The 13,299-nt window shown below is 41.9% G+C and overlaps 1 protein-coding gene across 1 annotated transcript in view; it reads right to left on the minus strand.

Annotated features, from left to right (window-relative positions):
* LOC122793290 (anthrax toxin receptor 2-like) overlaps nucleotides 1–13,299 on the minus strand; it is a 3,151,219-nt gene that overhangs the window by 64,096 nt on the left and 3,073,824 nt on the right. The window lies entirely within an intron of this gene.

A 13,299-nucleotide genomic window follows, 5' to 3' on the forward strand; every position in this document is an offset into this window, starting at 1 on the left:
TGTCTTTGAGCCTCTGCCCTTTGATTGTGTGGCAGGTTCGGCATGCCTCTCATTTTTGAAAGGGTGTGAAAATGGAATCTGTAGCCTCTGTTTATAATGTCCAGGATCCATTTGTCCTTTGTGACAATATGCCAATTTTTTGAAAATAATGCCAGCTTTCCTCCTAAGGGTGCTGCCATTTGAGCCTTGCTTGGCATGCAAAGGGGAAAGTCATTGGGTCTGCTTTCTGAATTGCTGTGAACTATCTTTGCCACCTCTTTGTGTAGGAGTTTGCCATTGTCTGCCTCTATACGATCCTTGAGATTGCCCTATGCCCCTTGGGCGCCTGTATCTACTCTTTGGGGTCTGTCCGTGGCCGGAAAGGACCAATTTTTGGAAGGCCAATTTCTACTAAAACGTGGTGGTTGTACCTGTAGAAAATCCTTAACAGTTTGCATAGATTTAGCTTTTTCCTCCATTTTCTTTAATACCTCCTCAGCATTAGTACGAAATAATACATCCTTTTGTAGAGGAGCATCTAGTAATTTAGCTTTGACATGATCAGGCAAGGTTTGTTCCCTGAGCCAGGCATGTCTACGTATGACTGATCCTGTAAGAGCAGCTCTACATGAGGCCTCTAGCGCATCATAACCACATTGTAAGGTGTGCTTACCCACTTGTTCTGCACTATGCATCAAATCCTGCAACTCCTTCAAATCTGGTTGTTCAAGTTGTGACATTTTACTTTTCAATTGTGATAACAGAAACTGTTGATATTTAAGCATATGGAACTGACAGTTTAAGGCCCTCATGGCTAGGGTAGCCGAGGTATATACCTTTTTTCCCTACCTTTCTAAGGATCTAGAGTCTCTCTCTTGGAAGGTAATGGATTTTTAGCAGTAGAGGCCTTCATTCCCTTGGGGCCCTGAGAAATAGTTTCTGGGTCAGCAGCATGGTTTTTGTAAAGAAATTGGTGTGAGTTAGGGACCCTGTAATACCTATCAGGCTTGACTGGGGCTGGAGGCAGGGAATCCGGGTTAAGACAGGCCTCCGAGTAAACATCATCTAATATGTCCAAAACAGGAGGTATAGCCAGAGGTCTGTGCTGAGGTAGCAAGAGAAATTCCCTAAGCCTTTTCTTGGAATCTGAATAATCTTGGCCTTCCCAGTGGAAGTGTTCCCTCAAGGTATGCAAAGTTTCCCCGAATGAGTAATCCTCTGCGGGGGATACAGAAGGAATGGACTCCTCTGCATCAGTCTTCAAAAGGGGAGTAATAATGTTCCTGTTCACCAGAGTGCTCTGAAATAATGGAGCCCTGATCAGAAGAGGGTGATTCTTCCTCCACTCTGGGCCTTTTGTCCGGTGGGGGTTGGGAACCCCTGATAAGAGTAATTAAATCCTCAGCCATTTTAAGCATCTGTTTTTTAGGCATGGGGCCTAGAGATGGGCCCTGTGCAGCAGATCGCTTGGAGTGCATGGCTGATTTAGACTTAGTAAAGGCCTTGATGGAAAAGGAAGAGGAAGGTCTGAAGACACCATGAGTGGAGGTAGACCTGTCCACATTATGAGGCTCAACGCCAAGAGTGGCTTCGGTATCTGTAGTCGGGGTGTGGGCCGAGGAACCAGCGGCCTCGGGTACAGAGGTGCGTAGGTGCCTCGCTGAGAACCGGACCACGTGTAGTCGATTTTGGCGTGGTGTTGGTGGAGGCCGCGGCCCTCGCGTGTCGGTCCTTGTCCTTGCATTTTTTGGACAAAACAGGAGTTGGAATCTCCGACGACATTGTATAGTTAAAAGCTTTCCCAAAATAGTGCTGGGCGAACTCCGCCCGATGCTTAATAGTGCGTTTATTGAAAGTAGCACAAAAGCGACAGCCCGAGACGTCGTGGTCTGGGCCTAAACAAGGTATACAGAGGGAATGGAAATTCTTATGCGGTATTTGCTTCCCACAAGAAATACAATTGTTAACTTTGATATCGGTCTGAGGCAAAAAAAGTTTCCCCAACGGGGTACTTAGCTTTAAAGATACTTCGGTTTCAAAATTTTCATAATTTCAGGAGCTGGTCGACCGGCACTTGTGAAATGCCTCTGCTTCGGGCACCGCGCGGCAAGAAAGACTGAAGAAAATGTCATCGGCTGGTTCTTTTATACCCCTATCGCACTGACGTCAGGGAAGAAGTGACGACAACCGACGCCGGACCTAGACTTTGGAATTCGGCCGACCGAGGACCCGCCTGACGGCAGGAGAACCCATCTGTTATGACTGCAGCTGTATGCACGATGAACATCCATAAAGACAATAGAGCAGACTATTGAGGATAAAAAAGACATTCTGTACTGTTACTATTATGCAAAAAGCCCAGAATTTCCAGACACAAGATATACAAAAGACAGAGAGAGAAATTAGAAAAACTGTCAAAAGCCTCAAATAAAAAATTGTGTTCATTAATACAACAGATTTGTGAAAAACAGTATATAGACAAGGGATCTCTTATTAATCCCACATGTCCATGCTTCAACTGACTTTGATCCATTTGGAAATAGAAGCATCTGAGAAAGTGCAAAAATATAAACAACAAAACTAAGAGATTTTTAAAAAGTATAAAAACAAATATGGCCAAGGGAAAGAAACAGAGATTTGATGTGGTGCAGTATTTATGCAAAGGCAAAAGCCAAATTAATCAATAAAAAGAAGGCAGACCCAGAGATATTCGAAGAGAAATAAAGGCAAAGGTAAATTTCACAATAAAGAAAATCACAAAGAGGGAATGTAGAAAAGAAAATCAGTAAAGCAGAAATTAAAAAAATAGAAGTTGGAGTTATGGAGTGCCTGCAAAGTGAAGGATTTAGGGTAGAAGGCCTAACACAGGTTACATCACAGCATTATTTTATTTACAAAAACAAGCTCGCAATGAAGCTGAGAATGTGTGCCTAATACTGATATAAAGCCTTTTTCCTCAACATAAGTTGTTCAACACTGAGGAGGTTTGTTCTTTCGACTCCCTCCCACTGTCTAACACAGAGGCTGGGTCTGGGTATCTGAATAAGGAAATAAGGTCCAGGAACCATTTTTTAAGAAGTGTAATTGGATGGAACTTCAGGATCTGAAGAAGGCTAAGTGCTTATCCTGAGTACAAGCATTTTGTTTTAGAGCTTCATTATTAAAATCTTTTTGTGAATTTTGCTGTGTTTATTTGGCAGCACTGTGGTGGCACATCTGTCTTTTCTTCCTCTCCAGTTGTTGTTTGTCACTCGGACTGCCTTTAGTGGCATAACAAGTTTTACCATTTGACATCACAGCATGATAGAATGAGTCCCTAAAGTAAGGAGAAACAGGAAGATCAGGAGAAATTTGAAGAAGAATGGGAAAGAAAAAGAGATTTAATATGCTGTAATATCTATGTAAAGGAGAAAGTAAAACTAATTAATACAAAAGAACCACGCCAAAGATATTTGAAGAGAAATACATGCAATGGAATCCAGACATGGAAAACTTTGCAATACAAAAAAGAAGAAGCCAAAGAGGAAAAGTAGAAAACGAGATCAGTAATGGAGAAGTTAAAGAAATAGAAACTGAGGTTATGGAGTGCCTGCAAAGTGAAGGATTCAGTGTAGAAAATCTAATTCAGAAAGCACCACAACAGGATAGAGCAATGGACATCCAAATTAAGGGGAAACCAGTAGAATGGGAAGCAACTGCTCAAGTGCCATATGAAGATATTTTGGAGCCTTCCAGAGGAAACCAGTATAAATGTTCACTTGAAGCTGTATAGCAAGAGAATGAACAGGCAGGTGTGGAAACTCTGACGTAGTCAATGTTGAGGAGTGATAGGCTGGTGAGTTCCCATATGACATAGCAATGGATGGCACAGGATGAAATTGGAAAGAATGTGCCACAGGAAGATGTTATACAACTTTAATGCCCGCAGGAAATGGAAAACAAAAAAATGTGCCCTCAGTTTAGAAGAAAATGAGCTAAGAGAAGAGTTGCTTGATTTAATAGAGACAGGTAAATATACTAAGATCAATGAAAGAAATACACTGCAGAAGGTCAATAAAACCCCAAACGTTTGATAAAACAAATGAACACAGTAATTAGGACTGCCTGTAGAGATCCATGAGATACAACAGAAGTAAACAGGATACATTACTGTGCAGCTAAATTAATAACTGATAAAGTTCTACCACAAGAACACAGGGTAGTGAGGGAAAGGAAGGGGAGAAATTGAATGCCATCATGGAAGTATCGAATAGAGAAAACTATAAAGCAATTAAGACAAGAAGTGTCACTGTTAGAAGAGTATAAAAGAGGGAGCAGAACAACAAAAATACTCAAAGACAGACATGATAAAAGCAATGCATAGTATTAGAACAGATCAGTATCTATCATGCGCTATTGCAAATAAACTAAACATTTCAGCACAGATATAAAAACTTAAAAGATATGTTGATAAATATAAAGGAAAAATACAAAATAAGCAGTTTATTGATGGCCTCAAAAAAGTTTTATAGAGAATTGGGAAACAACGTAAAAGGAATTGAGAGACCACCAAAAAAAGAAGAAACAGATACGTTTTGAAGAAGTATTGATGAAGATCCTGTGGAATGCTTTTATCATGTTTGTCTTTGAGTATTTCCTGACCTAGAGTAGTCCAAATACAGACTTTGCTGTATTCTGGACTTTTGGTAAGTTCCTGTGTTGCCCATTTCCTTTCTTGGATAAAGAGAGGCTTCTTTGTTCACCAGTGGCAGTGGGGAGCTTGGAGCAGCCTATCTATCCCCGGAGGAGTGTTCCCAGCACAAGAATCTGGTAGTCTATTGGCCATTTTGGGCCAATTTCTAGCTCTTTCAAGTCCCCCTGTATAAAACCCACTTTAGCGCGGCTTTGTGCGATTTATCGGGCAGCGCCACTTAATTGGGTTTAAACCATTCCCGGCTCCACAAAGTCTGCTCTTCACTTTTTCCCTTAGAACTGATCTACTTCTCATAATAAACACCCTGTTCCCACTCTAAAGCCTGGCACTTGCTCACTAAAGCAATTATATGTCAGCACTAAAAAATTAAAAGCACTACACCTTCACAAACTTCCCTTGAGTACTTTGTTCCCCATTAGCCATTTTTTTCAATTATAAAGGAATTCCCAATACTATTCTAGCATGTCCAAAGGTCAGTTGTCAATCTCCTCTCCGGTCCAGCTGGTGAATCTGGGAATCTTGAGGCAATGTTACAACTGCCTCATGTACACAGACAACCCTCTCCTCCTCCCAACAAATTCCAACACATGTGAGAGATACAACCATATAGCCAAACTGGAGGCTAAGCTCTCTCAACTCAGTATTGGCGTAACCAGTCAGGAGGAAAAGGAAACCACACTCACTACAATTCCAGTCTCACATAGACCTACCACAACACCAAACTATCACAAACACACAAAAACATTCTCGGAGGCTCTAAATAAAAATCTGCCTAAGCAGCAGATACCTCCAAAGCAGACACCCAAGCAACCGCTACCCCAAAACTAAACATGTGCAACACATAGCTCACAAAGCCAGTGTGCCGAACAGTCACAGCCCTTAAGGCTAAACAACACACCTCATACACTTGTAATAGGTGACTCTATCGTCAGGCACACTGACGTCCCGCTCACCAGGCTGAACAAGGAGAAGGCCACAGTGGAGCTGCCTGTCAGGCGCTAGGATCCGCCACATAACACAAGCACTCAGGTCACTCCAAGGCATGTACAAATATGACTCAGTCATTGTCCATGCTGGTGTGAATGACCTGAGACGTACCTCCCTGGACTACATGAAAAGAGACATAGAGGAGCTCTATGAGCATGTAGCCCAGACCGGTATGACCCTGACCTTGAGTAGCATCTTACCCTCACCAAGAATGATGCCACAATATGAAGACAAGATGATCAATTTCAACAATTGGCTTAAGTATTGGTGTCTTTCAAAGGGGATCCAATGTCTGTCTGCCTGGGATGACATGCTCGACAAGCCACGATGCTTCGCTAGGGACGGCTTGCACCTGTCACCCCTGGGCTTTCGGATATTGGCAAAGGCTCTTGCCACCCCCATAGTGCATTTTTAGGCAAGGCTCAAAAGGCAAACCCACCTCCATAGGTATCACAAGGGATAAGAAACTAAGAATAATGGTACTCAATGCCAGAAGTCTAAACTTCAAGATGCACGGACTCGAAACTCTCCTTAGCATGGAGAACATCGATATCTGTGCAGTAACAGAAACCTGGTTCAAGGCTCCCTAGAGCACCCCTGCACTACCAGGTTATACCTCATACCATGTTTTTCGGCCCCAAAACTTGGACCGAACCACAAAAGGAGGACGAGTATCAATATTAGTCAAACATACCCACACCTCCAGGTTGGTGGCACAGCACGAAGCATCAATCAGAGACTATCCATGTGCAACTAACAGTGGGTAAAACTGCCTTCCAGTTTACAGCCTGCTACAGACCACCCTACCAAACCCAGGAACCCCACTCGGCCTTCTTGAGAACACTAGAAAATATGAAGGTCTCTCCAAATGCCATTATACTGGGCGACTTCAACTACCCTAACATAGATTGGGAGCATTACTCTAGCTCCAACACCCTAGCCCAAAGGTTCCTAGAATTTATATACTCAAATGCTACAGAACAACTTGTTACCATTCCCACAAGAGGGGAAAACATACTAGACCTGATCATCACCAACGTGGGGACTCTATGCTCCAGACCAGAAGTGTATCCCTCACTGGTAAGATCAGACCATAAACTAATCTCACTGGATATTCACATCCTGACCCCAGCCCCTGCCCAGAAAACCACAGTGAAAAACTTTTCTAAAGCAAATTTCACACTCCTCAAAACTGAAGAGGAATCCTTCAAAGCCACCGGGCCTGTGGAAAATATGGCCCAGACCACAGAATCCTTTATAAACGCATTCTATGAACACCTTCAGGAATGCATGGATCATGCAATCCCAAATAAACCCAAGACCCAAGCCTCCATAGTTAGGCGTTCTGTCTGGTGGACCCCAGCCATAAACAAACTATACAATAGAAGGAGGAAGCTACTACATGATAGAGCAAAATCCCAAAAAGGGAAGGCATCTCTGATTAGTATTAGCAAAAAACTACGGGCACTCATAAAATCGTCTAAGGCCAGCTTTGAGAGAAAAATTGCACAGAACACTAAGGATAATCACAAGGCTTTCTTTAGTTATGTTAGGAACCTGAGTGGGAATTCCCAGATATGCTCAGAATTAGTCCAAAATGACAAAAAATACACCGAACCCACAGACATTGCTAACATCCTAGCTGACAGGTTCAGCTCAAACTCCCCCTCCCTTCCCCACCAAAAGGGCAAATATCTATCCCAGCAGAGTGCTGCCCCCATGACATCTCAGATGCTCAGGTAACAGTTGCCCTCTCCAAAGCAAAAAACACAGCATCAATGGGACCAGACTGTGTCCCGGGCTGCGTCCTACATGAACTCCGAGAAGAACTAAACCCAAACATAAAACTACTGTTCAATCTCAGCCTTACTACAGGATATGTACCCAAAGAGTGGAGTACAGCAACAGTGGTCCCTCTCCACAAAAGTTGTGCCTCAACGGATCCTGGAAACTATCGCCCCATAAGCCTAACTAGCTTGGTCTGCAAAGCTATGGAAAGGATCATCATGGACCTCATAAAGATACTGGGGACCTACAGACACTGGATCCTACCCAGTTCAGCTTTGTTAAGGGCAGATTCTGCCTCTTAAACCTGGTCGATTCCTTTGAAACAGTGGCCATTAATGAGGGGAAGGTGGTCCACACAGCCTACCTGGACCTTGCAAAAGCCTTCGATACAATACCCCACTCGGGCATTATAGATAAGCTCACCAGCTTAAATATACACCTCTATGTCACTAGATGGGTTGCAAACTGGCTCAAGGACAGAACCCACATGGTTAGAATTGCTGGAGCCATGTCAGACTCCAAACCAGTTACAAGTGGCGTCCCACAAGGCTCAGTCCTGGGACCTCTCTTGTTCGGTATATATTTTTCGGAGGTACAGGCTAACACGGAAGGACTGTGGCTGACCAAGTTCGCAGATGACTGCAAACTGGGCGCCATAATCGACTCTCCAGCCGACACAAGCATCCTACAAAAGTGCCTCATAGAAACAGACAACTGGTGCTCTGGCCTCAAGCTAAACGCCAAAAAGTGTATAGTCATCCCCTTTGGCAAAAACAACGTGCCCACAAATTACCACATTCATTAAGTACGGAAGAAGTAATTAGGGACCTGGGGACCCAAGTTGATAGCAATCTCTCATTTGACAACCACGTGGCCAAAGTGGTTAGAAAAACATTTTATATAGCCCACCTAATCATGAAGGGATTCACATCTAGATCAGGGGAGGTCATTGTGCCTCTTTACTCATCCCTCATCAGGCCCATAATTTAGTACAATGCCCCTTTTGGGATGTACCTTACCAGACACCTGCAGCAACTGGAAAGACCCCAAAAGCACCTCACCAAGAGGATCAGCAGCTCAACAGATGCCATATGCTGCCCGGTTAAAGAAACTCCAGCTCTACTCAGTGGCATACCGCCTGCTCAGAGGTGATCTGTGCCTGATGTATAAAGCCATGTCCAACCCGGAATTAATGGACATGCTGCACCTCAGAAAATCCAAATCCCATCGAGCTACGCGTTCGAGAGACTTGACCCTCAGCACTGAAATAAATAGGACATGCTGGAGGGACAGATTCATAACCCAGAGGCTCCCTTCACTCTGGAATAAAATCCCAGTCCAGGTTAGGCTGAGTCCCTCATTGACTCTCTTCAAGAGGAATCTTGATGAGTGGATGGGAGATAGTAGGTTTACCCCATGTATCACTTCTGTGTCACTGTTAGACAGAGGCACAGTATACTAACCTCGAAAAAGGGCATAGCAAAATTCATTTAAAATGGGTGGCAAAAGCCAAACACACTCTGGCTTATAAATGCCCTAGGGCAGATAGCCTAGTATGAACCTATGAACATAAAGATGCTAAATGGACAGAAAAAGGAAAAGAAAGAATAACAAGTTTAAAGGTACATGATATGAAATGGGATGAAAGAACAGCCAGAGAGACTGAAACAAAATTAAGAAAAGCCTCGAACTGGAAAACCCCAGACCCAGATACAGTACCTAACTTCTGGTTAAAAGTATTAACATCTTTGCATGAAGATTAAGCCATGAGTAAGAACTATTTATATGTGCACTCAGAGCAGACACCAACCTGGTTAACAACAGGAAAAACAATGCTCCTACTTAAGAGTGAACCTACAAGCTACCCTAAAAATTACAGACTAATAATTTGCCTTCCAACAATGTATAAACTATACACAGGAATTGACACAGACAGAGTTGATAGTCATTTAGAAGAAAACTCAATTATGACAATAGAACAAAAGAGCAATAAAAGAAAGTTGTATGGAACAAAGGATCATTTGTTGTTAAAGTCACAGTGGAGAATTGTAAAAAGGTGAAGAATCTAAGTATGGCATGGATGGAATACAAACAAGCATTTGACGCTATCCCACATTCATGGATAACAGAGTGCTTAAAATGTATAAGATACACCCTACACTGATCAGCTGTATTACAGTGACCATGAAACAATGGCAGACCACTTTGCAATTAAGCCATGATAAAGGACAAATTACTATTCCAGGGATAAAAGTTCAAATGGAGGATATTCCAGGGTGACTATCACCACTGTCATTCTACCTTGCCCTTAACCCATTAAGCTGTCTACTCAACAGTTTAGGTCATGGCTATAATTTGGCTCATAGAAAACAACAAAAGTGTAAAGACTTCTCATCTTTTCTTCGTTGATGATTTCAATCTGTATAACTCATCGGATGAGGAACTGCAAGTTGTCAAAACGTTTTCAGATGATATAAGAATGTCACTTCATCTTCATAAATGTGCAAAAGCAACCTTTAAAGCAGGAAAACTGCAGCACCATGAAAGCATCAGTTCAGGACAAGAACGTGATATAAAAGAACTTGAGCAAAGGGGAGTGCATAAATATTTTGGAATTAATGAAGGATCAACAATAAAACATGAACAAATGTGAATAAAACTTAGTAAGGAATATTTTAGAAGACTTAAATTAATCTGGAAAACAACGTTAACATCTAGGAACAAAATTAAAACTATAAACCAATCTGCTGTTCCTGTCTTAACTTACAGTTTTGGGAATGATTCACTGGCCCCAAAATGTGTTGGATAGATTAGACAGGAAAACAAGAAGGATGCTTCATGCTCACTAAATGACTTAAAAAAAATCAGTGCATACCAAGATTATATTGTTCCCCATTCCAAAGGAGGAACTTGAAACTGATTACATGTATAGATCTGCAATCCTGAGGACTGCACACGTCTGTTGACCTCACAAGACCCAAAAGTAGTGAAAGTTTTGAAACACGAGAATTAAATGTAAGATAACTTCCCTGCTTATTCTAGCAGAAGCATATCAGCATCAAGCAGGAATGGAAATCAAACCAAAAGCAGATAAAAGTCAGGCAGCAACTGAATTTGCCAAAAAATAAAAGAAAGAATATAAGGTGAAGGACCAGATGAGAAGGCAAGAAATGTGGAAAATGCATACATATAGTTGCAAGTACAGAAAACTTCTCGAAGAACCTCATGTTGATCAGGAACGAATCCAGGAATGGTTAAAAGAGGTGAATTCAAAACAAGAGGTGAAAGGTTAACATTGGTGGCCCAAGATAATGGGCTACATACACGTTAGTTTACACTGTCCATTGAACATGTGGGAGAAACAGACAAATATAGGTTTTGTAAAACAGAATTGGAAACAGTTGCAAATCTCGTTGCTGGTTGTGACATAATAATGGCAGAAGGACTGTATACTGAAAGACATTACAATGTAGCAAAACTGTTGCACTGGGGATTGTGTAAACATTTGGGTATTGAACTGGCTGAAAAACAGTGGAAACATAAGCCGCAAAGCATCATAGAAAATGAAGTTTACATCACATGCGATCACCCATTACCAACAGTTCAAAAGACAGATGGTAGAAAACTGGATACAGTGGTCCATGAAAAGAAGACAAAAGTAACATTGATCATTGAAATTGCCACACCCACTGACTAATGTGTCTTGCATACAGAGAGATACAAAGTCATAAAATATCAGGGTGTACAGGCAGAAATGAGAGCAATGTGGAAGAAAGATACCTAGACAATTCCAACAGTATTAGGAGCAACAGTTCTTATAAAAAATAATCTACAATCGTATTTAGATATGTTACCAGTACTTGTACCATCATATGAATTGCATAAGGAATCATTACTGGGCACATTGCAGGTGCTGCAAAGAGCACTTCTGGCTGACATCAAAGATTGAAACAATACTAATTTCATGAACTTCAATCGTACTTTGACTAAGGAATGGGGTCCATTCCCGTCATGGTATTAGAAAACCAAATGATTTGGAGAAATTAAAAAAAAAGGGGCCTGAAAAACATGACTAGGAAATCCTACTTATCCAAACAGAAGAGGTTTTCTTTTTGGTGTGTCTCTCATAACCTGGACCCATTTACTGTGGATGCTCCTTTGATTCTTGTGTGAGTTGGTCAATGCTGGTTTGGCCTATTCTTCTATTAAGGCCCATCTATCAGGTATATCTGTTTTTTCTCCACCTTTAGATGGTATACTTAAGGTGAAACAATTTCTTGGTGTCCTTAATATTAGGCCTTTCAGGAAGCCTATTGGAATCTTGGTGTGAATTGGTCAATGCTGGTTTGGCCTATTCTTTTGTTAAGGCCCACCTATCAGGTATCTCTGCTTATCTGCCTTTTCTCCACTTTAGCTGCTAGACTTAAGGTGAAACAATTTCTTAAAGGTGTCCTTAATATTAGGCCTTTCAGGAAGTCTGTTACTCCTCCCTGGAATCTTAATTTTGTTTTGGAGAAGCTGACTCAGGCTCCCTTTGAGCCTGCTGCTTCAGCTTCTTTGCAACATAGTTCCTGGAAGACTGTTCTTTTGTTAGTGCTTACTTCTGCCAAATGTGTATCTGAGTTGCAGGCCCTAATGGCTTGTCCTCCTTTTTTGATTTTTTTCATGAGGACAGTGTGCCCTTGTGCACTAACCATTCTTTTGCCGAAGGTGGTTAATGAGGAACACTTGTTTGTCCCCATTCCAAACTCATTTTTCTAGGTTCCAATCAGTCTACTAATCTGCCTACCCCCCACCCCTCCACAAACTGACAGTGAGAGGGTGCTGCCTACTTTGGACATGCATAGACAACTTAGAGTTTATTTGGATATGACCAAGGCTATCAGAAAATCTGATCAGTTATTTTCTTTTCATCCTTTGGGGCTTGCTGTATCCAAGCAGACTATTTCTGCTTGGATTTCTAAAACTATTGCTTTTTGTTACACTTTTCATAGCAAAAGCCTTCCTTTTTCAATTAAGGCTCATTTTACTAGAGCTGTAGCTTCTTCTGATGCTTTTTTCAAAGGCTTAGATACTAATTCTATCCTTGAAGCTACTACATGGACTTCACTGCATATCTTTACCAAGTACTACATGTTGTATGGTATCTGTGGAGCTAGGACTGGTTTTGCTAGTTCAGTTCTTCAAGATTTTTAGGGGAATTCTTCTGCCCCTTTCTCCTCCTACTTAGTTTTCTCTTGAGCTTTGGCACTCACCCATAGAGTTAAGAATACTGCAGCAGTAAATGTAAGGACATAGTAAAGTTGTGTAAAATCTTACCATAATGGTAGATGTCCTTGCCTTCACTGCTGCAGTATTTACTCCCTCCCTCCATACCCCTAATGCTTTACCTTCCTGGATGTATACATTACCTCCAAGAGGTTCCTTGGACTGGTGTTCCTCCTGGGGCAATCAGTTCTGTTTTTGGTAAGCCTCAATGTCACCTTTATGCCCTACGTTACGCAGGGTGCATATGGTGACATTCCCCATACCTTTTAAATTCAGAAGTCATTGGAAGACGGGCCGGACATCAGGTTTCTGAGGCAGGGAATCCCATATAGTTAAGAATACTGCAGCAGTGAAGGCAAGGACATCTACTATTATGGTCAGATTTTACAGAATTATACTTTTTAAGGGGTGCGGTGGGGGGCTTCAACCTTCACAAAACAGGGCAAACCTCTTGCTTAACACAATGAAGTCCAATGCTACTAAACATCAGGGGCAAAGTGATGCACACGTAATGCAGCAGCAGTTTCAAAGTAATTGACCATTTCCACATAGAAATGCAGAAACATACAACACTTCACAATGCA

Source organism: Protopterus annectens, chromosome 2.part0 (assembly GCF_019279795.1).
Source record: "Protopterus annectens isolate FY-2018-M chromosome 2.part0, PAN1.0, whole genome shotgun sequence".
NCBI classification, from domain to species: domain Eukaryota; kingdom Metazoa; phylum Chordata; order Ceratodontiformes; family Protopteridae; genus Protopterus; species Protopterus annectens.